The 25112-nt window shown below is 45.0% G+C and overlaps 1 protein-coding gene across 2 annotated transcripts in view; it reads right to left on the bottom strand.

Moving 5' to 3' along the window:
• The window catches only part of arhgap35a (Rho GTPase activating protein 35a), a 157509-nt gene that overhangs the window by 15269 nt on the left and 117128 nt on the right, over positions 1-25112 (bottom strand). The gene's annotated exons all lie outside the window — the stretch shown is intronic.

Here is a 25112-nt window from a genome sequence, read left to right as displayed (position 1 = left end):
ACACCAAGATTGGTGGCACAGTGGATAGTGAAGAAGGTTATCTAGGATTGCAACGGGATCTTGATCAATTAGGCCAGTGGGCCGACGAATGGCAGATGGAGTTTAATTTAGATAAGTGTGAGGTGATGCATTTTGGCAGATCGAATCAGGCCAGGACCTACTCAGTTAATGGTATGGCGTTGGGGAGAGTTATAGGAAAAAGAGATCTAGGAGTACAGGTTCATAGCTCCTTGAAGGTGGAGTCGCAGGTGGACAGGGTGGTGAAGAAGGCATTCGGCATGCTTGGTTTCATTGGTCAGAACGTTGAATACAGGAGTTGGGACGTCTTGTTGAAGCTGTACAAGACATTGGTACGGCCACACTTGGAATACTGTGTGCAGTTCTGGTCACCCTATTATAGAAAGGATATTATTAAACTGGAAAGAGTGCAGAAAAGATTTACTAGGATGTTGCCGGGACTTGGTTTGAGTTATAAGGAGAGGCTGGATAGACTGGGACTTTTTTCCCTGGAGCGTAGGAGGCTTAGGGGTGATCTTATAGAGATCTATAAAATAATGAGGGGCATAGATAAGGTAGATAGTCAACATCTTTTCCCAAAGGTAGGGGAGTCTAAAACTAGAGGGCATAGGTTTAAGGTGAGAGGGGAGAGATTCAGAAGGGCCCAGAGGGACAATTTCTTCACTCAGAGGGTAGTGAGTGTCTGGAATGGGCTGCCAGAGGTAGTAGTAGAGGCGGGTACAATTGTGTCTTTTAAAAAGCATTTAGATAGTTACATGGGTAAGATGGGTATAGAGGGTTATGGGTCAAGTGCGGGCAACTGGGACTAGCTTAATGGTAAAAACTGGGCGGCATGGACTGGTTGGGCCGAAGGGCCGTAGAGAGACTGCAGAATGCTGCAGTGAAGAGGGATCTGGGTATCCTTGAACATGAATCACAAGTTATCATACAGGTACAGCTCGTAATTAGGTAGGCAAGTGGAAGGTTGGCCTTTGTTGCAAGGGGGGTGGAGAAGTAGGAATTGCACTCGGATGCTAGAGTTGTACAGGGCATTGGGGAGACCACATCTAGAGCAACACAGAGTTTATGTCTCCTTACTTATGAATAGTGCATTGGAAGCAATTCACAGGAGATTGACCCCTGGGACAAAAGGAACAATGTTAGGAGGAAAGGATTAGAAGGTTGGGCATGTACCCATTGGAGTTTAGAAGAATGAGAGGTGATTTTATTGAAATATAAATGATGATGAAGGGGTTTGACAGGGTGGATGTTGAGCATATTTCTCCTCCTGGGCAAATCTACTACTACGAGGCAAGTTTTAAAAATAAAAGGACTCCTGTTTAAGATGCAGATGAAGAATCTCTCCAGAGGATTATTAATCTTTGGAATTCTCTAACGCAGAAAGAAGTGGAGGGCGGGTCATTAAATATATTCAAGACTGATTTAGACAGATTTTTGATCAACAAGAGAGTCAACGGTTATGTGGGGCAGGCTGGAAAGTAGAGTTAAGGCCGCAATAAGATCAGCCATGATCTTAAGTGAAATGCAGAGCAGGCTCGAGGGGCCAACTGACTTAGCCCTGCTCCTATTCCTTGCGTTTCACGTTGGTGGAAATTGCACATGTACACAGGTAACAGTGACGACAGAATCAGATGTGCTGGTGTTGGTCTCCTGCCTGCCAATGCTCACAGGCGGCGAGGAATGAATGGGGTGAAGTATTGGGCAAGAACTGGATGTCCAGGAGGAAGAAGAATTAATAAAAACAAAGCCCCAGCCTAAATTAACAACCGACAGCAAAGGACCCTTAGCAGAAAGATTAATAAACTGATACAATACTAGAAAGATATATTCATTTTATTAGCCATTTGAGAAATTACTAGAAAGATATATTCATTTTATTAGCCATTTGAGAAATTGCAACACCGTGTCTGCTGAAGGAGTAGAAAGTGTGTAATTTTGAAAATATATTTAGGTCTTATTTTAGTGGACATTAAAAAGAGACAAAGATTAGCATTGGGGAAGTAAAATGTATTTCCACTAATGAAATCGCAGATTTGCATTTAATCCGTGAGCACACAGCGTTATGAACACACGTCTCACAGACACCACCAGTGGGCAATCAGGTGAGGAGCAGCTTTAAAACAGCAGCTTTTTCTATACCAGTGGCACTCCCAAGACTCCATAGGAAATAAAGATTCCCCTTCAGCTGCTGTTCCAAATCTCCAGGTTTCTGTTTCTAACATGCCCAGCTTTGAGGCAGCATCAGAATACGACCTTGACTGCCCGCCCTTTCCAAGAAATAAAACCGGGAACTCTTATTATGTGAAGTTATCGCTGTACCCAGACAAATGTAAATGGCTATTAAGACTACAGGACCCATTGTCCAAATGATTCAGTAGTCCATTTTTTCTTTGAAGTATCTGATTGTTCCATTAAAGGATTCATGACTGGGGCCTCAAGAAAAACACGATTTGGCCTCAACAAAAACAAACTAACTTTGCTCTACAACATTCCATAAAGCACTCGCAAAAAGCCAGGAAGAAACTGCTTTAATACTGTTATGCTATTTTGAACTTGAAACTTGAATCAGTCTTCTTGCAGCCTGGGTGGGGGTGCCTAGGTCTATGATAATTGGAGTTAACACTAGGTAGTTCCCAGAAATCTGCGATTTCATTAGTGGAAATACATTTTACTTCCCCAGTGCTAATCTTTGTCTCTTTTTAATGTCCACTAAAATAAGACCTAAATATATTTTCAAAATTACACACTTTCTACTCCTTCAGCAGACACGGTGTTGCAATTTCTCAAATGGCTAATAAAATGAATATATCTTTCTAGTATTGTATCAGTTTATTAATCTTTCTGCTAAGGGTCCTTTGCTGTCGGTTGTTAATTTAGGCTGGGGCTTTGTTTTTATTAATTCTTCTTCCTCCTGGATATCCAGTTCTTGCCCAATCCTTCACCCCATTCATTCCTCGCCGCCTGTGAGCATTGGCAGGCAGGAGGCCAACACCAGCACATCTGATTCTGTCGTCACTGTTACCTGTGTACATGTGCATTTTCCACCAACATGAAACGCAAGGACTAGGAGCAGGGCTAAGCCAGTTGGCCCCTCGAGCCTGCTCTGCATTTCACTTAAGATCATGGCTGATCTTATTGCGGCCTTAACTCTACTTTCCAGCCTGCCCCACATAACCGTTGACTCTCTTGTTGATCAAATTATCATATTTCATGATTCCAACTAGAACATGAAAGCAGTTTAACACCAACTGGATCTACACTGAGCAGCAATGTGCAATAGCTCCCTTACCTCAAAAGGTCTACTAGGGCAGTTCCATCTCCCTCACCAGACATCTGGTGGCCTCTGCAAGGGGCTGCCAATTTAGCAAACAATTACATGTAAATTTTGTGCACTAGACTCCCATCCTTAAGGTACCACAGTTGAATGTGCCCCAAACTCATGTAGGATCATTGCCACTAAACACTTTTAAAACAAAAAAAAAAAAACCCATCAGACTGGGTTTAATGAAAAGGTCCCACAATTACACTGGGACATGAAGAATGCAGTTAGGCTTTATTATCCTGGAAATCAGGTCATATTTTGGTTCACTTGAGGCTATTAGCTCCAGAAGCAAATTCCCAGTTCCACTTGTTTTGCAACCTTAGGTCATCTTGATCGGTCATTTCTGAAAGCTCATGCAGTTTCGGTGGGAGTCACGTGCAAAGCTCAGGAATGATAGATGGTTCCTTTTGGAAGGACTGCACTACCAAATAGCACTACTGAGGGTGCAGTTCATAAAGCAGAAACAATTTGTATTTCTTCAGAACAAATTAGTTCACATTGAGTGCACTTTTGAGGAAGTAAATTCAGATGCAGGAGGGTTAAACTTGGGAGTTTAAGATCATTCATGTAATGGCCAAGGTACAAACTTTCACTAAATTAAGCAAATACAGCATTTAGTTTTTTTTTGCATTTTAAATTTTAATCTTGAAACTGAGTACTTAGCAATACAGAACAGAGCTGGCAATTTACAGCTCTGGCATGGAAAAGTATAAAAAACAGAAATGCGCCGTGTAAATAATGGCAAACCTGGGGTAAAAGATACGGAACAGAAGATGAAATGGAAAGCAAGGTAAACAAATTTCGAAGACACGAGAACTAGCTTCTTTATTAGAAAGGAGCCTTCTCCAATGACACTGCTACGTCCAGTAAAGTTAGTGAATCATAAAAATCAACGGTCCCAAATTTCATTCCTGATCTGTGCTGTGACCTCTTCTTCTCAGGCAGACCCTCGAGATCCAGGATGATTTGCTTCCACTCTGTTGTGACGAGTTGCGAGATGGCTGATGTCTAATGTCCGATCTGCAGACTCCACTGCTTGCAGGGCAGATGATGCTTGAAGGGTTGGGTAAATGGGTTGCTTGCAGGTTTACATGCTCCCTCCGATGCCTCGGCTTCTCCTCTGCACCTTCCTGACAAATGCTCGTGATGCGTTTGGTGCTTTCCTGGATGAGCCTTCTCCATTTTGATTTAATCTCAGAAGGGGCACGACAATTCAACTCTCCGACACCGAGAATCGCAGAGGAAGGCCAGCTCCAACTCCTGTTCCTGATCATTTACCAGTGCAATGAAAAAGCATATTAATTGGCTCGGCAGAATTGGATTAACTTCCTCCATGGTCAAGTAACCTGCTGGCATCGTATTGTTGACCATTAGGATGTGATAGACATAGAAAATAGGAGGGGTAGGCCTTTCGATCCTTCAAGCCTGCTCCACCATTAATGATCATTTGATCATTACTGAATTCATTTAAAACATTTTTTAAATTTAGAGTACCCAATTAATTTTTTCCAATTAAGGGGCAATTTCACGTGACCAATCTACCTAGCCTGCACATCTTTGGGTTATGGGGCGAGACCCACGCAAACACTGGGAGAATGTGCAAACCTCCACACGGACAGTGACCCAGAGCTGGGATCGAACCTGGAACGATGGCGCCATGAGGCAGCAGGGCTAATCCACTGCGCACCGTGCTGCCCTTCATTACTGAATTCCTGATGACCACAGCTGAAATGGATATTGATAGGTTTTATCCTGATAAATCACTACCTTTAGGAAAGGCAGAAAACCAGGAGGGTAATTTCCCCCTGACCATTACCCAACAAAAAAAAAAAAATCAAATCCCTGCATATGTATTACCCAAACTAGATGGAGGCAAAAGACGAATTCAAGATAAATAGACCAGTGCATTACAAAGCTGTGACACAATAGAAGGTTTTAGATCAAGGAGGTCATAAACAGAGAAACACTCGAACACTGAAGATCATGTTACAGCCTCCAAACACAATCCAAACTAGCTATTTCTTTTCCACACTCCCCCCCCCCCCCCCCCCCCAATGATGGAAATGAACAAACTTCTTAGGCTCATTTCCTTCAGCGCAGCTGCCAAACAGTGCAGTTGTTCTGCAGGGGCTGCAACTTAAAACACTCGCAAGTGGGACATCACATGGCATGAGGAGAAAGGGACATTCCCCACCCTTCCTCCCCAGTACCGGAATTATGTTCCCCGGGATATTTTTCTGCATCAGGATGAGCTTGTGGCAGGATTGAAAACAGGAATTTGACTGTATGCTTTTCAGTTTAGATTGCAACAGAACTAGAAATGTTTCTCTGACCCACATCTCCCACTTTGCATAAGTGAAAACATACTTTTTACTTGGCTTCAGGCCACAACAGGAAGAGATGGGGAAAAAAAAACAACCACAAGTTGGCCGGTTAGATTTTACATAACAAAGTAGAAGCCTGTACAATACAAACCTCAAGACGCATTGCAAATATTTATGCAGCATAAAAACCCAGCTAAGAGATTGGAGATTCTGAACAAAATTAAGCAGAGTGGAATTTTCTCTATGTCCCTTGTTCCCCAAGATAATGCAGGGATTTCTTGCATCAGTGTTGAACACTTATCAGCTTTCAGACACACTGGAAAAGAGGAGAGTTTGGATTTTTTCTTTTAACATGTTGTTGCTTCCAAAGCCATGCATCTTTCACCAATAGCATTCAGGTTTCTATCCCTACCATTAAAACCAACCAAAGTCATATGTGGACTCCTGTTGTGACTGGAATGCATCATTCCCCACACACAAATCTTAGATAATCTTTTTTATGGTCAACAACATGATCCTCCTCAAATGTCCTTTCTCCATTGTCCAGTTCAATCGAACTGCCCTCGCTGGATTTATTCATTTAGTTAGAGCACCGTCCAGCAATGTTTCTGCTCCCATTCCCGCATCAGCAATTTCTGTAACTAAGGATCTGCAAAGTCCCCTCCCTTTCCTCATCTACACGGTTGACAAAATTTGAGGACATGGGTCAGTTTTGACATTCTACACTGAACATCCAGCAGCTGTAGACACTGCAACTAATACTGGAATGCTGGGTGGCGGAGGGAAGGCATGAGAGCAAGTTCAAGCAACAGGAGAGAATATTTTTTAGTGTCACAAGCAGGCTTACATTAACACTGCAATGAAGTTACTGTGAAAAGCCCCTAGTCGCCACACTCCGGCATCTGTTCTGCTACACTGAGGGAGAATTCAGAATGTCCAATTCATCTAACAAACACGTCTTTCGGGACTTGCGGGAAGAAACCGGAGCACCTGGAGGAAACCCACGCAGACACGGAGAACGTGCAGACTCTGCACAGACAGTGACCCAAGCCGGGAGTCGAACCTGGGACCCTGGCGCTGTGAAGCAACAGTGCTAACCACTGTGCTACCCATGAGAATCAAGGCTGGAAAGGTTACAAATGTAGGGCACATTGCAGCAGCTGAGGGATATCTTGACAGGGACAAGTCTTGCAAGTCTGTTGGAAAATAAAGTCAATGCAGTTCGGTGGGTTTCATGCGATTTTACATGCAGGAGGCACAACGAGTGATAATTTGGTGCACAAAGTCTAGCAAGGAGGATGCGGAAAGTCAAGTCTGAGGTGATGGCATCAATAATGGTTCCAGCCACATGTAGAGTTGGAGGCAGGTAACATTACTAAGGTGAAAGCAAGTGACTTTGATGGATAAAAATGGGATATGAAGCTCAGCTCTGCGTCAAACAAACATTGAGATGCACAGCCTACTTCTGTTGGGATAAGCAACCATGGATGGAGTCAGCGGCAGGATTGCAGAAAGTTTGGGCAGGGGGACTTCCGGGTGCGGCTATGCAGAGCTAGGTCGCATATTCGGTAGCTCCTGCTTGGAACGGACTTTTGGGCTCGTTACAGGGCCCCCACGGCATTTGTTTGCCATTTCCCAGTGTGGGAAGAAGGTTGCAACATTCCCCCGACAGTGTCCCCCAGGAAGGGTATGTCTCTTGGTTGCCAGACACGGCAGAAACAGTAAAAGATTTGGCTGCAACTGCAGGATAAACAGGGCCTCTTCCAGCATGCAGGCGGGGGAAGGGCAAGCTTAAAGCTGCAAGCTGACCTGAGGGCCTGTATCAAAGGTGAATTCTAGCAGCAGAGGGAACAACCGTGAAAAGATCTCATCAAGGCCACTGAAGGGACTTCCGGTTGCGGTGATGCCTAGCTAGCCGCATGCTTCGGCGGCTCCAACTCCGACGGACCTTCGGGCTCTTTTAAGAGCCCCAACGGGGAATTTTTCAACGACGCAACCCGGTGTGGGGTGTGTGAGAAGGGAGTCCCCCCAAACGAAGGAGGAAAAAACCGGCGGCGGCGGCTGCTGCAGCGCGAACAATCGTCAACCAAAGGGTCAGAAAGAGAGAAGTACAAGATGGCGGCGGAGAAAGCGCAGGCGACATGGGGGCCCGAGCAGGATGAAATCGTGAGACGGTGCGTGGAGCTGCTGAAGAGGGAGGTGCTGACCCCGATGCTACAGGCAATTGAGGGGCTCAAGGAGACATTAAAGACCCAGGAGACTGAGCTCCGCGTGGTGGAGCAGAAGGTGACAGATATTGAGGACGAGATCCTGGGCCTGGCGGTTAAGACTCAGACGCACGAGGCACTTCATAAAAAGTGTACTGAAAGGATCGAGGCCCTAGAAAACGGAGCGCGAAGGAAGAACCTTCGGAGACGAGGTCTCCCTGAGGGTGTGGAAGGAGTGGACTGTGGAGAGTACGCAAGTAAGATGCTGAGCTCACTGATGGGTGCTGAGGCCCCTGCGGGCCCCATGGAGGTAGAGTGGGCAAATCGGATTCCGGCGAGAAGACCAAAAGCGGGAGAACCACCGAGGGCGATAATCGTGCAATTTTACCGCCTTAAGGTCAGAGAAGAGGTCCTGAGATGGGCTAAAAAGGTGCGGAGTAGCAGATGGGAGAATGCTGTGGTACGGATATACCAGGATTGGAGTGCGGAGGTGGCGAGAAGGAGGGCGAGCTTCAACCGAGCCAAAGAGGTGTTGCATAAAAGGAAGGTGAAGTTTGGGATGCTGCAGCCGGCAAGACTATGGGTCACGCATCAGGAGAGACACTATTATTTCGAGACGGCAGAGGAAGCATGGTCCTTCATCAAAGAAGAGAAATTGGACCGGAACTGAGGGACTGATGCTGCAGGAAATGTTATTGTTATTGTTTTTGTTAATGTTATGGTGGAAGTTAATTGAGAAGTAAACAGGGAAGGGGGGAGACATTGGGGAAATGTGGGCGCCGGTGAGGGGGGAAAGACGGGACATAGTCGGAGAATGGGGAAGGAGAGGGGGAGGGGAAAGGGAGCTGCGCCATAAGAGGCGGGTCAGGTAAAGGGATGTTCCCGCGCCAGAAAGAATAAGGCGGGAAGACAGGCGCAAGGCGGATGGGGGTTCCCCCACACGGGGGGGGGGGGGGGGTCGAGGAGTGAGCAGGAGTAGCCGGGGTCAGTTGAAGTCAGCTGACTTACGGAAGTGATATGGGGGGAGCAATCATGCTAGATAGGGATCTAGCGCGGGGGAGGGGGGTGGGGGACGGACAACTGGGTTGCTGCTGCGGAAATCCAAAAGGAAATGGCTAAAGAGTGGGTGGGGATGGTGTGCGACGCTGGGGGAGCGAGCGGGAGCGCGGAGGCGGGATATGGGACTGGCCTAGAGAAGGTAATGGCTAGTCGACACGGGAGGGGGGGCAGGTAGCCCCCTAGTGAGGCTGATCACGTGGAACGTGAGAGGCCTGAACGGACCGATAAAAAGGGCCCGAGTGCTCGCGCATTTGAAAGGACTAAGGGCAGACGCGGTTATGCTCCAAGAGACGCACCTAAAGGTGGCGGACCAAGTTAGGCTAAGGAAAGGATGGGTGGGACAGGTGTTCCACTCAGGACTGGACGCAAAGAACAGAGGGGTGGCCATTTTGGTGGGGAAACGGGTAGCATTTGAAGCAAAGAACATCGTAGCAGATAGCGGAGGTAGATATGTAATGGTGAGTGGTAGGCTGGAGGGAATGGAGGTTGTGTTGGTTAATGTGTATGCCCCAAATTGGGACGATGCGGGATTCATGAGACGGATGCTGGGGCGTATACCGGACCTGGAGGCAGGAAACTTGATTTTAGGAGGGGACTTTAATACGGTGCTGGACCCGGGGCTAGATAGATCCAGCTCAAGGACCGGAAGAAGGCCGGCAGCGGCCAAGGTACCCAAGGGGTTTATGGACCAAATGGGGGGAGTGGATCCATGGCGATTTCTTAGACCTAGGGCTAGGGAGTTTTCCTTCTTCTCCCATGTCCATAAAGTGTACTCCCGGATAGATTTTTTTTGTGTTGGGAAGGTCGTTGATCTCTAGGGTGGAAGAAGCAGAGTACTCAGCCATAGCGGTTTCGGATCATGCCCCACATTGGGTGGACCTGGAAGTAGGAGAGGACAGGGAGCAGAGAACACACTCTTGCCTGGACATTATATCACTGAGGGGCAGTACGTAGTTTGGGGAAGAGAAGGTCAAAGATAGATATTTGGGAAATCCGGGTTCGATCCTAGCCCTGGTCACTGTCCGTCCATGTCGAGTTTGCACATTCTCCCCATGTCTGCGTGGACTTCACCCCCACAACCCAAAGATGTGCATGGTAGGTGGATTGGCCACGCTAAATTGCCCTTTAAATGGAAAAATAAGAGAAATTGGTACTTTAAATTTAAAAATAATGAAGGGGGATCTGATCATAATGAATGGCAGAGCAGGCTCAAGGTGAGGGATGGTATCCTCCTACTTCGATTTTCTTCTACAGAATGGAAATGCATCAATGTAATCTGGAATCTCCACCTTGTATAATCTTGAAAATGCGTAGCATAGTGCAGCTTATTATCCACCAACATTACATATATTTTAATTGCATTTCTTTTGTTTGTGGGACAATGCCAGCTTCAATTTTTCTGAATTTAGCTATTTACAAAAGGCATCGAAGGAAGTTACGGGGAAAAGCAATATTCACCTAACCTTAATTGCTCACCTGCTGTGACAGAAATCACAACTTTGAATACATTTACCGGAGCAATCTCCTTAATTCATTCAAGATAAGTGATATTAAGAGAATTTTTTTTAATGTCATGCGCTAAACAAATGTCAGAGGGTCATTAAAATTAACCTCCCGAGCAACTGGACTGCAATATGTAAATTCTTACAACCCCGGTGTTTAAAAATCAAACCTCGTGTTTCCCTATCCCAGTTTGCAGAATCATGCTGAGATAATTCAATAGGCTAATAGAGGCACCAGCAGCACTGTGACCTCAACCAAGTGATCATTCTTCATCAAACCTCTATGGATGTTCACACAGGTGCACTTTGCAGCAGGGGTGTCACATAACAGGAGTGGAAGATTATTCTGAATCACATCACTCCTCCATTCACACACCCCAACAGGGATCAGCTAACGTAGTACAGATAGAAGACTGGACCTGGATCCTCTTGGTTGGCTCAACTGAACAGCATGCAATGCCATTTCACTTACCAAGTTCCTTTCAGAATCCCGAGAATTTTAAAAATAGATTTCTATACCTCTTCATCAGGTTCCAGGATAATCCCAGGTTTCCCAATTGTGCATATTTTCCATGTTCTGTCAAGAACAAAGCTTCCCTCTGTATTACAACTCCCCTTTCAAGGAAGGAAGCCTAAATGGATCAGGAGGGAATTGCTTTGAAGAAATGTGTCAGCCCAACCATGTGATAGACTTGGACTAATATCAGTAGAAAGATAGAGAACAAGAGGGGAACAGACTGGGAAGAGTTAAGAGTTTAACAGCGTAATGGGCCTGGATTAATAATCAGCAGTATTTTGGTTACTTTTAGTTGTGCAATGCAAATGATCTTACTTCACCGTCATGATTAATTACTTTTCTGATCCAGTTCTTTCTTCCCATACTATTCAAACAAATAGACAAAGAAACAAGAGAATGAAGCCAATCTTCAGTAAATACAATTGGACGGACTGTCTCAATGTGACTATCGCTCCCCTCCCACGTCCCTCCTCAAGGCAACTTGTGCAAGAAAAGTGTGCCTTATCGGAAGCTGCACTAACTTCTGAGATTCTTCACCCATAAATCCACAAGGATGAAAACACTCCCAAGGAATGACAAGACCTAATCTAATGGGGGTACAGAAGTTGAAATCGCATTCAAGGTCAGCATTTGAACTTGCAAATTGTGGCTGAGAGTTCATCCCTTGACCAATGTAGCTACTTGGCTGCCTTACAAGAGTTGCAATCGTTTCTCATAACTTCTCCTCCACTAAAAGAACAAATCGTTCAGACAAAACACTGCCAAGATTCCCATTTCACAATAGTGATTGTCGGGCCTGGAAAGCTATTCGAGGACTGACATCTGCACTGGGGCCTGGATAGAGCACGCAGGAAATGAAAGTGGTCTATATCTGCTGACCTAATCATTTCTGTACTAATGTTTCTCAAAAAAACCCAGAAATCTTTTCATGGTCAAACTGCTTATTTATTTACATACTGCAGCCCATCTCTGAAGCTAAGAGCTGTGTAAACAGCAAGTTTATAGATGGGGTGAATGATTAAACTCTGCCAAATGCCTCGTCTTTCTGCAGGACTGTCTCAAAAAAAAACAGCTGGGAAGAAGTTATCTACAAGTTTCGAAGGATCACAAAAAAATGAGCCAACTGGAATTTCTCAAGTATCTGTACCAATCAGGTTATCATAGAATCCCTACACTGCAGGTGATCATTCGGCCCATTGAGTCTGTACCGACCCTTCAACAGCACCCTACCTGGGCCCACTCCCCCACAACCTCATCTAACCGTTGGACACTAAGGGGCAATTTAGCGTTGCCAATCCACCTAACCTGCACATCTTTGGGCTGTGGGAGTAAACTGGATACCCGGAGGGAACCCACGCAGACACGGGGAGAACGTGCAGACTCCGCAGACAGTGACCCAAGCGGGATACGAACCTGGGACCCTGGAGCTGTGAAGCAACAGTGTGAAGCGACAGTGCTAACCACTGTGCAACCGTGCCGCCTATGGCATTACACACTGGATGGCCTGCCTTTGGCTAAGTGCTTGCATGCTGTACAAATTCCAAGTGAAATGAGCTTTGGGTAGTCTAAAGCACTTCCTGATGATGTGAACTCAGTGAAGAACTCCCTATAATTCTGGAGCTCCCAATCAGCATGATCTCAAGGCCAGCTGGAAGGAAGCTTACTTCAGCAGGAGGTTCTATTTTGAGAGTAGTGCCAAAGGACAAGATAGAGACACCTTTGTGCCTCGTACCCAACACAGGTATAACCTGGCAGGACAGTCATTGGTACCAAGAAAGGAATTATTGAGCAGCGGCTGTAATTTCAATATTGTCAGCTGGTAGCACACACACCCCTAATCACAAGATGATTGGTTAATGAAAATTAGCTCCTCAACTGAGTGCAATATTGAGGGCGTACTTTAACCAAACATCCCAATCCATGCATTACAATCCTTCGACTGTACTGCTGTATATCATCCCCCTCAACATTCCTCATTTTCTGGCATATATTCTGGTTTCCGGTCCCACTTACCAGGAATACTTTTCTACGTTTCTTTGTCCTGTAATTTCTCTTTCATCATTTTTATAGCCTACCTTATGATCGATTTGAACATAAGCACGAGAAGCAGCTGTTCCCCTTCGTTCAGGGATCAATCACACGGGGCATAGTTTTACGGTGGGCAGGAGATTCAGAGGGGGATTTGAGGGGAAAAAAGTTTATGCTCAAGAGGGCAGCAAGAATCTGGAATGCATTGCTTGGGAAGGTAGTGAATGGAGGCTGGAAACCTCACAATCTTTAAAAAGCACTTGGGTAAGCATTTGAAACCCCATCACATTCAAGAATATGGGACAAGTGCTGGTAAACGGGATTTTTCACCATGTTGTACACCCCTTTACAAATACAAATAATTGCTTATGGATCTTCAGTGGGCCACACATGCAAGATTAGGGTAGCTATCGTCGGTGCAGACTCGATTGGCCAAAGGGCCTTTTCGACTCTGAGTCAGCCATTTGGCTGTTATGAGCTTACTCCACCTTCAACAAGATCTAGGTTGATCTTTTGTCTCAACTGCACCTTCCAGCACCACCCCACTTTGTCCAAATTCCCATCTACGTTTGGGTACCATCGGCTTCACTGTTTTTAATACACTCAACAGTTGAGCATCTCAATTCAAACACCTGAATCCGCCACTGCCACAGTACAGTGAGAAGGGCTTTGGGACGTTTTGTTATATTTTATACACTCTGCAAAGTCAACTTTTTGTGGAAAATGTTGGAACATCAATTAAATATGGTTGCACTCAAAACATTTCCAATGTGCAAAGAATACATTTTGCTGGGATTGAGTGATGGATGTCTGAATTACTAAAGTAGGCTTCTGGTCATGTAAACTGCACATTCACAGGGCCAAACCGATCAAGAAAACTCAATTTTTAAATCAGATTTCAGCTTACCATCATCTACAATACACTGAGAAACTGAACTGCACATGTTGTTCTTCAAAACCCAGTGTCTCACTGGTGGGTTGCGTCGGGAGATCAGCTTCAGCACAAAACAAAATCGGGAGAAAAAAAAAATCTCTTTCTCGCTCAATTTCGGAAAGCAATTCTTGTTTGGCTGGCCATAGAAAAGTCTGGCGAGACCTGAAGAGCAAAAGTCTCGCAATGGAAGTTGCAAAGAGAGCAGCTAAGCAATGTGCCACTTCAGGCAAAGAATGCAGAAGCTCTCTATGCGTGACAAACTATTCATTTATAATGCACTAAAATTGGGCCAAACTAATTTTGGACTGCAACAATAGTTTGGTTTTTTATGAATTCTATTGGTGAAGGGTTTTCAGTCAATTTTTAAAATGTTCAATTCGTAAGTTTTAAGATGAATAAAATATTTAATTAATGCAACTTGAACGGACGGACTATTGCACTTTTTCAGGATCCCGTGTTATCACTAAAAGTAGCTATTGGAAAAAAGCAGTTAAAACATTGTGCTTCAACACTTAACACTTCTGGTTTGATCTTGTTGATTTGCCATTTCAAATGAATCCCATCGCCAATATCAATGGGAAATGTGTTGGCATCAGAACTTTACTGGTCTTATACAGCCCTTTCTTTGAACAATCCAAATTTAGAAGATTAAAAAGAACAAAACTGCCAATGCTCGAAATATACAATCTTTCAATATCTGTAAAGTGACAAATTAACATTTCAGGTGTACCCTTATTCCACCCATGACTGTTGTGCTGGATGCTTAAGTTAGAAAGGTTTAAGTGAGGGTGGCACGGTGGTGCAGTGGTTAGCACTGCTGCCTAATGGCACTGAGGACCCGGGTTCGGTCCCGGACCCAGGTCACTGTCTGACTGTATGGAGTTTGCACATTCTTCCAGTGACTGCATGGGTTTCATCCCCACAACCCAAAGATGTGGTTAGGGGGATTGGCCACGCTAAATTGTCCCTAAATTGGGGAAAAAAAAAAAGAAAGGTTTAAGTGGACATGGTTTTAAAAACTTCATACACTCTGATTTTCATTAAGTGTTAGGCATGGTGATGATTGTGCAGGAAGGCACATTTCATGCATATACACACAAGATACTTCTGGGCAGTGCCATATGCTCTCATATAACCATGGACCTACAGAAAGCCGATCAAGGCAAAGAAGGCTGCAGTTCTTCTGTGATTGACAGAAATCCATTTATAACATGCTAATCAACACATCTTAGACCACTACTGAAATAATACCTGCTTTCTATCAGATGCTGTTAACATTTCAAGTGTCATTAGAATCACCATGGTGTCAAGGTGAAAAATGAATGAACATTTCTCACATTCTCTCGAATCACCTGTGCATTCTTTCAGTTCATTTTTTTGGGGTTATCCGTTCGAAGTCCAGAATAGCGTGTGAAATGGCTTCAGAATGAATTGGTCAAAGGAAGGGGTCCACTGGAAACCAGCTGGGGATGTTCTCTTCAAGGTGTTCAATTTCATGCTCGAAAAATAACTATCGTAACATGATCGTTTAAAATTTGAACTTGTATACCCTGCAGGATGCAAACGGGGAAGAACAATCCAATACAGAGCACAGTACAAAAGTATTAGGAAGGTTTTAGGTGTTTAGATAGCCTCATATCAGAAATTTCCAACATGTAGCTCATTTCAGGAACATAGTTAAAAATGCATCAGTATTTACAAGGAATTGATGAAGAGGGTGGGCGCTCCAGTGGAGGAGATTAAGCACAAGTGGGAGGAGGAGTTGGGAAGGGACGTGCGGGCCGGGTCATGGATAGAGACCTTGCGGAGGGTGAACGCGTCCTTGCCATTTGCGAGGTAAAGCCTCATCCAATTTAAAGAGGTGCACTGGCCCATGTGACGATGGCAAGGATGAGCAGGTTATTTGCAAGGGTGGGAAGACGGGTGCGGGCAGTGGGGCCCGCGAATCACATCCACATGTCCTGGGCGTGTTCAAGATGGTGGGGATTCTGGCAGCGGTTCTCGGATGTTGTGTCCGAGGTTCTGGGTGTGCGGGTGGCCCAGAGTCTGGAGATGGCGATATTGTGTGTTGGAAGATCCGAGAGTCCAGATGGGGAGAGAGGCCAATGTCCTTTGCCTCCGGGAGCCAGATTCTGAATTGTTGGAGGGACTTGGAGCCGCCGAAGGTGAGAGTATGGGTGAACGACCTGGCAGAATTCCTGCGGTTACAGCAAGGCAAGTTCGCTTTGCGGGGTACGGTAGAGGGGTTCACGGGGGAAACCGTCCATTGATTCACAAGGGGGAGCATTGATTCAGCGGGGCCGATAAGGGGGCAAAAATTGGGAAGACTGGGTGTGGTGGGGTGTTGGGGATTTGTGGCTGTTTGCCCAGGTTGCTGTTCTGGTCTTCAAGATATTTTGTGCATATATGTAAAAAGCCTTGAATAAAAAAATGAATCAGAATCTTATGGCAGCTACTACATGGGATTCTCCAATCTACTGGATTTGTAAGCAGGAAAATAGAGAAGTGGTCAGCTTAAAAGGCAATTATACCTGTCCCACAAACTGGAGAGAAACTGAAAATACTTAAGAAATAATTCCATATTTTCCCAACATGCATGTTTTATTCCTTCCTTATCTGACGTCAACTCTGCTTGATTTTTAAAAAATTTAGACGACCCAATTATTTTTTTTTCAAATTAAGGGACAATTTAGCACGGACAATCCACCTACCCTGCACATATTTTGGGTTGTGGATGCGAGACCCACGCAGACACACTCCACACAGACAGTGACCACAAACAGGGTTCAAACACGGGCCCGCAGCGCCGTAGGAAGTAGTGCTAACCACTGCGGCACTTTGCCGCCCTACCAACTCTGCTTTTCTGTACAGTTTCTCCAGTACCAGCAGCTCTCAGGCTTCTCACCCAATGACAATTTTGTGTGTATTGGGCGGTAATTGTTCCTTTAAGGGCAAAACAGGCCATGTAACCCTTACTCTGCGGTGTTGCCCTTAAAGTGAGTCACAATTATTATGCTATTTGACTAAGGTAGCTCCAATACCAAGGTCCAATACCATTCATGCAAAACCGTTATTTAAAAAAAAATTTAGAGTACCCAATTCATTTTTTCCCAATTAAAGGGCAATGCAGCCTGGCCAATCCACCTACTCTGCACATCTTTGGGTTGTGGGGGCGAAACCCATGCAAACACGGGGAGAATGTGCACACTCCACACGGACAGTGACCCAGAGCCGGGATCGAACCCGGGTCCTCGGCGCCGTGAGGCAGCAGGGCTAACCCACTGCGCCATCGTGCTGCCCTCTGCAATACCGTTATACGGCACTTTCTTGTAGAGGATACTGGATAGCGACTAGAAGTACAAACATTACTTCCTGCCTTAAAATAGCCCAGAGAGCAATGATTCGATTGAACCCCACTTGCCGCCTCAGAGAGGTACTAATCGGGTACAGTTTGGGGGGAGGAGACGGGTGTTCATTTTCTGCTAAGCCACCAGGGGATGGTAGAATCACTTTTGAACAGGTTTCTGAAAGAGGTGTACACAATCCCTCATGCAGTGTTGAATGGGCTAATTTCCAGAAGAATTCTGAATTTGATGCTGTTCAGGTTGTGTGTCAACTGTTGGGAGCAGCAGGAAAACCCAGTTTATTTAACACTACAAACAAGACGAGAAAAATCTAAACACAAAACCTATACTGATGGAATTGATTCTAGAACAGCTTTTCCGCTCATAAGTCCCTAACTGCCTGCACACTGCTGACCATACTTCGTGCAGACTCAAACCAAAACGAACATTTTCAAATAGCTTGTCTGAATCTCATGTAACTTGGGCACCAACGGATTATTCTACACCGTCCATTACACAAGCACTACCATTATGCAATTCATTCTGCAATTATAATGATGAAGAGATGCAAGTTTGTTGTGAGGAGCAGTCAATTCACCAGAGACAAGAGGGAGAAGTTGGGTGTCATGCAGTTGCCGGCTCCAAGTGCGAGTGAAAAGACAAGTTGCCAGCCTGAATTTCAGGAGAATAGGTAGACATTTTAGCAAGGGAGCTGGAAAAACATAGGATACTTGATCTTGCTGTATTGGGCAGCACGGTAGCACAGTGACTTCACAGCGCCAGGGTCCCAGGTTCGAATCCCGGCCGGGTCACTGTCTGAGCAGAGTTTGCAAGTTCTCCCAGTGTCTGCGTGGGTTTCCACTGGGTGCTCCGGTTTCCTCCCATTAGTCCACATGCTGCTAGGTGAATTGGGCATTCTGAATTCTCCCTCAGTGTACATGAACAGGCGCCAGAATGTGGCGACTAGGGGATTTTCACATTGTAACTTCATTACAATGTAAGTCTACTTGTGACAATAAAGATTATTTAATTTAACACATGGCTAGCCAATTTGAGGCAGTGAAGATCAATAATCAAGCTCACAATAGTCCGGTGCCTCCAACCAGACAATATTTAGCATGAGAAACTGGCATTCATTTCATGCACGGGTGACCTACTTTACAAAAATTCCCTGGATAACATTTTGGAATAAGCACCTTCCTTTCCTCCTTCCCCCCCACCCCCACCCCGAACCCTCCCCCACTGCCCATTTTCTTTTCTTCTCAGCCGTCGTCAAAGCTGATGTTTTTTTCCCCAAGAGTACTGAGCATATTTAGCACTAGATATCGTTACTACAGGATAATATTCTCTGATTAATGCCTCTTCTCCGCCCTCCCAAATATCTTATCCTTTCTCATGTCAGCTTGGCCAAGCCATTTGCACACTATCACAGATTGAGCCCTATATCCGAGACTGGAGTGTAAAATTTAAAGTGGCGATTCTGTGTGGCTATGAAGGAATGCTGTGTAATTGGAGCATTGTGGTTTAAATTCTGATACCTCATTCTGGTTTTAACAAGGATTCCAGCTGCAACATCATATTAAGACTGTGGAACGAATAGGAGCTAACATACTGGTAACTTTGGCAGTGATACCATTGCAGCAATCAGAAACACACACATCTGTTTACCCAAAACTGTTAAACATTGGCAATGAAGACATCACTCCTTAACCAAACCAGGTCCAGTCTACTCCACTCCCCAGAGCAAACCACAGTCATGTAATTCCTACAGACAGTACTCTACTCACCAATCTGTGAAGGTATGAAGTGACATTCTCCCAGGGCTAGATTGCAAGAGGGAATTCAGAGGGCACACAGCTTTCATAACATAATCTTTTATTATTGTCACAAGTGAATTGGGTACTCAATTTAAAAAAAAATTATTGTCACAATTAGACTTACATTAACACTGCAATGAGGTTACTGTGAAACGCCCCTAGTCGCCACATTCCGGCACCTGTTCGGGCAATGAGGGAGAATTCAGAATGTCCAATTCACCTAACAAGCACATCTTTCAGGGCTTGTGGGGGGAAATCGGAGCACCCGGAAGAAACCCATGCAGACTCCACAGTGACCCAAGCTGGGAATCGAACCAGGGGCCGTTAAACCACAGTGCTAACCACTGTGCTATTGTGCCGCCCATGTAACCAGATACGGGTGGTCTTTAATTGCAACCAGTTTTTGGATTTCAAATGGAGAACAGGCCAACGTGTAAAGGATGAAGACATTTGCAGCAGTGGTTCATGCGAGGGCGCTATAGAAGATATCAGCTGCAAAGCATTATGCAAATAACAGCAATTGGACTCGTGTCAGGATCACATTGAAGATCCTGGTCTCTCTAATTCTCTGTGACTCCAATGTAAGCAAGCTTTTCCTTGTTAGTCACCCACCCCCGCTATCACAATGCATGGACAGGCACAGCTGGACGACTGCCAGTCATGGAAGTGTCAGTTCAGACTCGGCTTTAATATCAGAGATGGAAATAATAGTTTGCACAATACGAAGTAGGACGGGCTGGATTAGAACTGCGTCATTTTATGCTTCATAAAATTTTTGGAATAAGGAATCCCATCAGCCGAAGGAAATGAGATGATTTCTTGCAGCACTCTTACTTACAAAGGAGGCAATGTTCAACAGCTTTCAATCAAGAGTTACATCAGCATTTCTGTACAACTGGAAAGTGAATCTGGTCCACATTCCTCATTTTCAAAACAGTATCATATACCAGCAGAACAAAGTCCAATGTTCCTTGGACTTCTGCTCTGTAGTCACAAACTCTTTCGCAAAACATTTGAAATGCAGCTATGTGGAGCTAGTCTGACATAGTTCAATGTCACCTTTGCCCGCGATATAATTGCATTTGGGGAACTGTTCAAACCCCATATACAACTGGGTGTTTCCCGAAAGTTTAAGTGGACATAATAAAAACACTGTTGAAACACCCGTGACAACAAAGCAATATTGTTAGAGAATTATGCCTGGGCGCTCGAGGAGTCTTCATTTTGGTCGGGGTGGAAGAAGGGGAATGGAAACTAGAAAATAAAAGGGGGCATTAGAGAAATGGTCGGCAAGGCCCTATTTCAAATCAGAGGTGAAATCAAACACTCAGGGGGCGGAAGAAAGCTTCAACTCCCAAATTAATCCTGTAACAGTCAGAATGTTACAGCTTTAACTGCTAATCAGACATAGCCAAATGATGAGGGATGGACTCAAGCAGACATGTGAATTGTTTTACAGGCATCTGCTTGTCCAAAGTGAAAATCACAAATGGCAGGAAGATTTAACATACTGTACATTGAACATTCTGAGGAAGAGTCGGACTTGAAATGTGAACGCTATTTCTCTTTCCATAGATCTGCCACACCACCTTAGTTTATCCAGCATTTTGTTTTTGGAGGAGGGCAGGTGGTGGAGAAATGACAGACAAACAACTCATATATTGGTAACTGTTCAAGCCTAAAGCAAGTACAGGCTTCAGAGTGAGGACGATAACCCAACTCAACTGAACACGACTACACAACTACATGTTGTTGCACATATCAAGAGTTCACTTCCAGTCAGCCATCAATGACGGCAATGGCATCTTATTTGGAGGCACGGAGCATTTTGGGGCAGAGGAAAGAACTAATTGTGTATATTACATGCTGATTAATCAGTTAGAAAGCAACTTCTAAGCCAGCGGTTTTTCAAACTTTTTTTTCCTCGGGAGCTACTTTTACCAACCGGCCAACCTTTGCGACCCACGCCGGCCAACCTTTGTGACCACCCTTTTTTAATATAAATTTAGAGTACCCAATTCCTTTTTTCCAATTAAGAGGCAATTTAATGTGGCCAATCCACCTACCCTGCACATTTTTTGGGTTGTGGGGGTGAGACCCACGCAGACACGGGGAGAATATGCAAACACTCCACGGACAGTAACCTGGGATCGAACCCGAGACCTCAGTGCCGTGAGGTAGCAGTGCTAACCGCTGGGCCATGTCATTGTTGCTTACCTTTAATGCGACAGGCGAGCCTGCATGGTCACAATATCTTTTTTGTTAAAATTTAGAGTATCCAATTAATATTTTTTTTCCAATTAAGGGGCAATTTAGCTTAGCCAATCCACCTAGCCTGCACATCTTTGGGTTGTGGGGGCGAAACCCACGCAAACATGGGGAGAATGTGTAAACTCCACATGGACAGTGACCCAGAGCTGGGATCGAACCTGGGACCTCGGCGCCGTGAGGCAGCAAGGCTAACCCACTGCGCCACCATGCTGCCCTGTCACAATATCTCTTGCTTTGTCATTCAATACTACACTTCTGCTAAGGACTTGAGCTGACAATTTAAGTTCTCACTGCAACTTTTGAAAAAAAATCAGGGGTTTGTCCTCACCATGCTTAGTCTTCAAATACCTTTGAAGTTGAGTGTTTTAAGCTTTCATTTGCCAGTACTTCCCTGCATGGAACACATATTGGCTTTGCACCCTGATTTGCATTGGCACAATCAATAAAGCCATACCTCAATAAAACCTCTTTACACTGCTTTGTTCCAGATTTCAGCTTCTTCTTACTGGGATGTTCACCAGTGGCTCTGGAGCTCACACCACCACTGCTTTGTCTTGCTGCGGACTCTCCTGAGCAGGTATCTGCAGCAGATTTAGTTGAGAAATCCTGGCCCTCTCTTTCTTATTACAAAACCATCCCTTTTAAATTCTTCAGTCCTGTCTATGTCTATGGAGGAATCTCTCTTCAGAGATTTCGCACCCAGAGCACGTGACATCAGTTTACGGGGTGTGCAACCTGATCTCAGTCGCCTCTTTTGGAAGACTCCATCGATTGAGGGAAAAGAAATCTGCTCCTGGGACAGCACATAGACATCTAGAGGCGGCGGTCTGCCCTACTGGGTTCTGGGCCTGCGCACAGCTACATTTGACTGAGGGGGTACGCATGCGTGGGACGGCCGGCATTCTTGAAAACCGGTCACCGTCTTTGGGCTCTTTTTCCCGCCATCAGGAACACTGACCGACTGCTCTACAACCCACCATGGGTCGCGAGCCGGAGTTTGAACATGACTGTTCTACGCAATTGCTATGTGTCATAAAGGTACTCTGGGACAGATAAATAAAGTAGGACTCATATGGGTTGAGGAAGGGAATTCCAGAGCTAAAGGCATAGGCAGCAGAAGACAATACAGCCCAATTTTATATAATAAACAGGTTTTTAAACTCAAAATGCATTAAGGTTCATGAGGAGCCTTATTCCACCAGAGCCAAATTTAAAAAATCAATAGTTATGACAATTCCCAGGAAAAGGGAAAGGTTTGGAGCAAACCCACGTGCTGCTTCATACAGGCTCCCTATTGTTCTACTCTGAAATCACCTAGAGAAGTGTAACTTTAGAGTCGGAGAATGCACAATAACAAAGCAAGTGAATATTTTGAATGTTCGTGCAGGAACATGAAACAAAAACGATTGCAAAGAAGAAACTTTTGATGGGCTGGTGTTATTGCAAGTTTGAATTAAATTTGGCCTACAGTTGGTGGCACTAGACCATGGGAAAGACACTAAGGGATGACAGATGGCAGCTCAGCAAACACAGTTTGGACAAAATATATGAGAACAATGAGTACATGAAATTAAATAGGAACATATGGAAGGAACATACGGGATAGAGATGGGCAATACATGCACCCCATAAATGGCGCTGAAATAACATCGAATGAAACTAAAAAAGCTATCTAGGGGTCTATTGCACAGACATACGACAGGACGTATTGGAAAAGACAGGTTGATATATCAAGTCTGTCCCATACTGCAACTCTCCCCTCCCCATCAGTCAGCCATGCAATCTGTCGAAACAGGCAAAGGAAGCTTCCAGGAGGCAAGATCTCTGGGACAATCACACACGTTCTAGACAACCACTGTAACAGTGAGATATATTCTCCAATACTCCACCAAGATCTGCTTATATATCTGCTAGTGTTGGCCATAGTTGAAAATTTCCTCAGCTACTTTTTGAACGGTGGCAGCAAATCTACATGCACTACACAAGCCAGAAGCTTGCTCCATTGGTCAGTGACACTGTGAAAAGAACCTCTTGACATTTAACGAGTTCTATGTTTATGCAACTTGTACTCATGCTCCGAAGTTCTCTGCTATATATCTAACTCAAATAATTTTTAGTACTTGGACTGAATCCAACCTTTTTACCTTAAAGCTGATGTGTATGCCTGACCTGTCCAATTTAATTTGTTTACGGGACGCGAGCATCGCTGCTAAGGGCGGTTTTTGTTGCCCATCCCCAATTGCCCTCGAGAAGGTGGTGGGTGGTAAGCTGCCTCTTGAACCACTGCAGTCCCTGTGCCTGTGCTGTAGGTTGTTTTGTTGATGCCATCTCTGCAAACCCAATGCTGAGCAATGTAGTCAAAACAGTTGAGCACAACCCTTTGCCAGTCAAACTGCAATTTGAGTACACATGATAAATGTTTCATTTTTGTTACTTAGGATGGTTAATCATTAGAAATGTTCAAGCTCCATCCATCATTCAGTTTACTCTCCTGAAAACACCAAATCTCAGTCCCAGCTGTTTAGCTGAGCCATTGGGGAGCTCCAGCTCTTAAAACTGATGTATGTTTTGTTGTATATTAGGTCTACTCCAACCCAGAACCGCAAAGATCAGCTGTTTCTTTTATACATGAACATCTACGCTCTAGGATAAACGGAGTACTCCACCCAGGCACTTTCTTGGAGTACCCACATCAACCTCCATGATAGCCTGAGGCAATGGAGGCACAGCAGATATACCCAACTCACTGTCGTCATGAACCTGAAATTTACAACAAACTGAAGAACTCTTGCTAACCAGTGGTCATTTTAGCTGTTAGCAATATTACGAAAATCACAGATACCTCCATACTAAGTAATTAAATACCGCGAAGATAGAAAACTCCAACCTCTATCACCTCCGTGTCAAAACAGAACTGGCCAAAGATAAACAATCTACAGTGTGGGCTGCACAGCACCATAGTGGTTAGCACAGTTGCTTCACAGTGCCAGGGTCCCAGGTTCGATTCTCGGCTGGATCGCTGTCTGTGCGGAGTCTGCACATTCTCCCAGTGTCTGCGTGGGTTTCCTCCGGGTGCTCCGGTTTCCTCCCATAGTCCAAAAATGTGCGGGTTAGGTGGAATGGCCATGCTAAGTTGTCCTTAAGTGTCCAGAAAATGTTAAGTGGGGGTTACTGGGATAGGGTAGATATGTGGGCTTCAGTAGGGTGCTCTTTGTAAGGGCCGGTGCAGACTCGATGGGCCGAATGGCCTCCTTCTGCACTGTTGATTCTATGATACAGCTTGTCAATGGCAGTCGTGTCATCGCCTACTCTGCACCAGATTTGCAAGCCACTCTGAATTGCTTCAATTCTGCATACAAGAAACTCAGCTTGTCCTTGATTGTTGGCAAAACAAAACTCTCATCACCGCACGGCTGGTCAAACCAAAATGTCCCACCCACCATCTATGTTGAAGGAGACATAGGTGGAGTATGTCGAGCGCTTCCCACACCCTAACAGCCAACTTTTTCAAAAGGCCATCAATGACAAAGAGATCCAACACCGGATCAGCTGCGCTAGCTCAGCCTTAAGAACATAAGAACTAGGAACAGGAGTAGGCCATCTGGCCCCTCGAGCCTGCTCCGCCATTTAATGAGATCATGGCTGATCTTTGTGGACTCAGCTCCACTCTCCGGCCTGTACTCCATATCCCCGAATCCCTTTATTCTTTAGAAAGGTATCTATCTTTTTCTTAAAAACGTTTAAAGAAGGAGCCTAAACTTCTTCACTG

This window comes from Scyliorhinus torazame, chromosome 25 (genome assembly GCF_047496885.1).
Source record: "Scyliorhinus torazame isolate Kashiwa2021f chromosome 25, sScyTor2.1, whole genome shotgun sequence".
NCBI classification, from domain to species: Eukaryota; Metazoa; Chordata; class Chondrichthyes; order Carcharhiniformes; family Scyliorhinidae; genus Scyliorhinus; species Scyliorhinus torazame.
Note: the sequence above shows the minus strand (reverse complement) of the source record. Positions and strands in the feature narration are given on the sequence as shown.